Raw genomic sequence first — 4,879 nt, forward strand, 5'->3', positions numbered from 1 at the left:
ATCAATTGCAACTTGGCAAGATTCCTATCATTCTTGGGTTAGGGTCATACCCTACCAATACTTTAGGTTTTATTGTGGCAGGATCCAGCGACCATGTCGCTTTAGTTTATTGTCTGGTCATTTGCTTCAAGGCAAACACCTAACCTTTCCTTTTCCTTGGCAGTTATCCCCCAAGAAAAGTGAGTAACAGGATGATTACTCATCCTCTTGTAAGTTAAATTCTTTCAATAACTTGCCAACCTCATTTCGAGAGATGACAAAACTCTCTTGTGGACAAATCTCAAGTCTATACGATGTTGCAACCTTTTTGCACATGCGTTGCATCATTCCACGGGATCATTCCACCCATTGAATGGCGTCCTCCGGCCACGGAAATTCCTCTAGCCGAGTAGTAGGGTTTAGGGTATCCTCCAACCCATTCCTAATTATGTTGTCCCATGGTCCTAGAAATAGGCAACTCCGTCGGAGTTTCATCATTAGAACGAATGATCCTTAGGATAAAACCTTAGATCATTTTATGCATGAACATCCAATTGACTCAACATTTAGTGAATGTGTGTAAGATCTTTGGGTTTGCGGGTTTTGACTTGGCAACAAGTGTAAAACTAGGTCGAATTCTTATCGCACTAAACCCTAGTTAGCACTTGGGATACTTATCATATCGTCTGAACCATGCCCATATGAATCCCGTGTGGTTTATGTGATTTAGACAACACAATATACTTGTCCTGCGACAAGGATGAACCTTTCCCAAAGGTAATAAACTAGATTTAATGGAGAACAACAGTTACAACTACACCAATACGTGTAAACATGCGATTCACTGCTTCTACGCATCACATGGTTCACAATAACCCTATCCTTCCTTGGTAAGGTAAAAATGCCTGATAATCCGGACACTAACTTCCCTAGGTCCTACTTACATCAAATAATCATTCCACTTTCAAGTCCATAGATCATTTTCGTGCCCCTCTATTCCTTTTCGAATAACGTCTTATGGGTGTTAACTTTCCCTCATGAATCATTACAAGGAAGATCTATCTAAAAATGGGACATGCCATTAATCTTTCCATGCCTAGTAAAAAGGTGTACCTCAATAATTTCAACCTTGTAATGAGGCAACAGTTGTCCTAGGCTCGTCGCTTTTGAATACACAAAAGGAAAACTTGCTGATAAGGTCTGACAAATGCAAAGACACCTTATGCTCTTTTCATTCATTCCTTTGAATGTACCAATGATCAATTTTCATATCTTAAGCTATTTCTAATAAATGTTCAAATAGCCAATTCATTTTCCAACTGCATTTAACTTGACTAGTTGAATTCGAACATGCATGAGTGCTTCCTAATGTTATCGTGAATAATTCAATACTTTTGTGTGGAATCCAAATAGATAAAAACCTGGACTTGTGGACTCCGGGAAATATCCACGTATGCACTAGGAGAAGATCCTTCCGCAGTCGCACCTTGTGATCTTTTTGGGGCCATCGTAGGCGTGGATTCCGTTTCTGATTTGCCTTTGTGGTCTACGAATTGACTTGCCTCGGAATGCAGCCTCCAGATCTTGCCCTTCTCCCTCATACGTACAAGATCCTTTTTGTAAGTACGGATCGTTGAAAAAAGGAAATACCGGCTTGTGGGATTTGGCTTATGGAAGGCCTTAGGGATTGGAACTTGGGCTTTTTGCAGAAGAGCTGTGGAAAAAATGAAACTTAATAAATGCTTGCGGAAATTGGGGCTTTCTCGAGCAAGCTTGTGGGAATTTAAGCTTGTTATGGGAAGGAGCTCTTGCGAATGGGCCTTGCAGGAATGGGGCTTTAGAGTTCTTCTTCTCCTTCCCAAAAATCCTAGGCCCAGCCTTGTGGGTGATTGGTGGGAAGGCCTTATAGGCTTCCTCTTCGAAACCCGAGGGGAGAAATTGGACTTTTGGAGGATCTAGTGGAACGGGGCTTTAAATCCGAGCCTAGAAGGCTTATGGGTGATCGGTGGGAAGGGGCTTGTGTTGGAAATCCACGAGAAGGGGGGAAACTTACACCGGGCTAATATGGGCTTGTGTGGGAATACAATGGAAAAGGGGGATTGAATCCCGGGGTAAAAAAAAATGGGCTTATAAAGGCCTCCACGGGAAGGGGGCTTTGAGAAGCCCCCTTAGAAGCTTCCTAGAGAAGCTTCTTAAGAAGCTTCTCCAGCAGCGTCCACGTGTGGAGGAGGAGGGGGATCATAATCCACTGGCGGCGGACTGAAGGCCTGGCGACTGGCGGATTGGGCGGCTGCGGCGGCTGGTGGACTGGGCGGCAGCGCGGCGGCTCCACGGCGGCCTCCTCCCTTCACGTCGGCACCTCCTCCAGCTCCTCTCACCCTCCACACGGCGACCTTCTCTCCCCTTCACACAGCCCATCCCCTCCTTCTCACAGCCGTCCTTCCTCCACACGGCCACCTCCCTCCTTCACACGACGACTTCCTTCTCATGGCGACAACCTTCACACGACAGTCTTCTGCCCATTCTTTCTCACGTCCGGCACCTTCTCTCTCTCACGCCCCTCCTTTTTTTTTTCTCCCCCCCCCCAAGAGGGGGTTCTTATAGTCCAAGGGGGGAGAGGGGACCTCCCCACGTGGCCTGTTGCATGGCTCTCTCCCCCACGTCCTCATGCTCCCCTAGCCCATCCCTTTCCCCCAGCCACACATCGGCTGGGGAGAATAATAAAAAAATTTGCAATAATTCCACCTTTATCCCCTTATCCTCCTCCCAAGAGGGAGTTTTTGCGGGAGTTTCGATTTTAGAACCTCGGTTTTAATTTACCAATGCGGAGGACCCCATTTCACGCGTGCGGGTCACACATTACACTGCCAATAATTTCAATGCAAGAGATAACCTTTGCACAAGGTTTATGTCGTGTGCGGGACGTCAATATTTACGGTACGCAGTTGCGGAAATATTACATTCTCGGCAGCCATAGCTCATTCTCTTGAGTTTTCGTCACTCCCCAGCTTCCCGAGCTTCTTCTCTACTTATTAAGGCACCATCAGGGCATTGACATTGAGGTATTGCTTCATTATTTCAGAGATTTATCTCAGTCCATAGGTCTAGGTAGACAGGGTTTTCACAGGTTGTGGGCAGCCATAGCTCACACCTCTTGGAGCTTCCTTCACCTGGATCTTGCTTCCAGCCTATCAAGGCTTGCTGAGGCTTGGTGTAGGCCTTCTTTGGCCCCCATTTGTGTCCCCCTTTGGGCCCCATTGTTAACACATGAGACAGCAGACCCCCCAGCTAACTTTTTTTTTGCACCTGTTTCAAAATCTGGTCCAAAAATCACTCTTTTTGTCATATCTCGGGCATTCGAAACCCGATTCAGGCAATGTAAGCATCTAAGTTGGGATTTTGGCACGCTCCAGACATGATGGTGATGTCAGATTTGCCAAATTCTAATGAAAAAATATTTTGCAACAGATTTCAAGTCTGAGGCATCATGTATTTGTATGTCTATGGCTTATGTGATGCTTCTATTGATGTCTATTGATACCGGATCACTTGTGGATGTTATGCCTCTTATATGAGATGCATTTGGAGCTGATTTAGCTCAATCATTAACTATTTTGAACAATCCTAGATCTATCCAAAATAGGGCAGCCACCTATTACTTCAATTTTATGCTTAGAAGTCCTGGCATTTGATGCCCGATTATGCCCAGTTGGTGCCTATACATACGGGAATGTATGCCTATGATTTGAGCTTGGATTAAGCACTAATTTTCTCAATTTACAGAGGTTATATGCTACTAGAAACTTCAGGTCTGAAGCTATTTATGCTACAGTTGGGTTATGCCTATTGGTCACACGGGGTGCTCCCGACTACTCAGTATGATGTCATGATGTATTTGGACTATGCCACATGTCTTGTTTATGCTCCGGAATGCTTTTAAGCTGAGATTAGAGCTCAATTTGGGTTTGATTGTCACTTCTTTGTAGCTAGAATTTCATCTATGATATGGTTTATGCCTAGGCTACCCAGTACGGGTTATGATGTCTTGGTGAATGCTTTGATTTTGATTTTGGTTTGAGTATTCCCTTGAGCAGTTGGACATTGACTTTGATTTTTCTGTTACGACTTGGCTTTTTCCATTACGACCTTGGATGCTATTGAGGCATTGTCTTGGTTACCTGTCTTTGGTACTTTAACTTGGTTTGCTTGAATCGTTGAGCTCGTTTATCCGCCTTTTGAGCTAGTGGGAGCATCTTGTATGCTTGACCGACATTGAGCAGGAGGTTTATGCTATTTGAGCACTTTGTAGATACGTGAGACGTTGGGATCTCTTACACTTACACGTTGCATGGTTCATGCACTGATATCTTGGAATTGCTTTTGACCTGAGCTTGGGCTTTGCACTCTAGTGAGCATACACCTACTGGTGTCAGGTCTTGCCAATGTTATGTATACTTTGCCCTACTGTCCAGGCGGTATGCCTACTCATCACTGACGGATGCTTTGGTGACATGTATGGGTGTTTGCTGAGGGTCTTGATGACTGTTTCGTACTAATTTATGCCCGTTTATGGCTGGTCATGTCTTGGCTGTCATTTCTTCACTTGGTGTAGTGATTTGGTCAGCAATTACCTCTCACAATACCTTGATATCATTTATTACAACAAGCATATAACTCTGGACTGACATGGATTTTTCATGCTAAAATATTCTAAAATGATGTACTTTCACTAGTACTTGGTAGGCAGTAGCTTTGGTTACACTTTTCTCGCCATTTTCTCTCGATTTTGGTGATTTTTAAATCATTTTCTGCAATAAAAAACAAGCAGTTTTGAACTGTCTACAGTCTTCCAACCTACATCATGGTGAGTTTAACCACACATCATGCTATTTTCAACATC

This window comes from Lygodium microphyllum, chromosome 30, assembly GCF_053477565.2.
Source record: "Lygodium microphyllum isolate KBCC chromosome 30, Lygodium_microphyllum_v1.1.10, whole genome shotgun sequence".
In the NCBI taxonomy this organism is placed as follows: domain Eukaryota; kingdom Viridiplantae; phylum Streptophyta; class Polypodiopsida; order Schizaeales; family Lygodiaceae; genus Lygodium; species Lygodium microphyllum.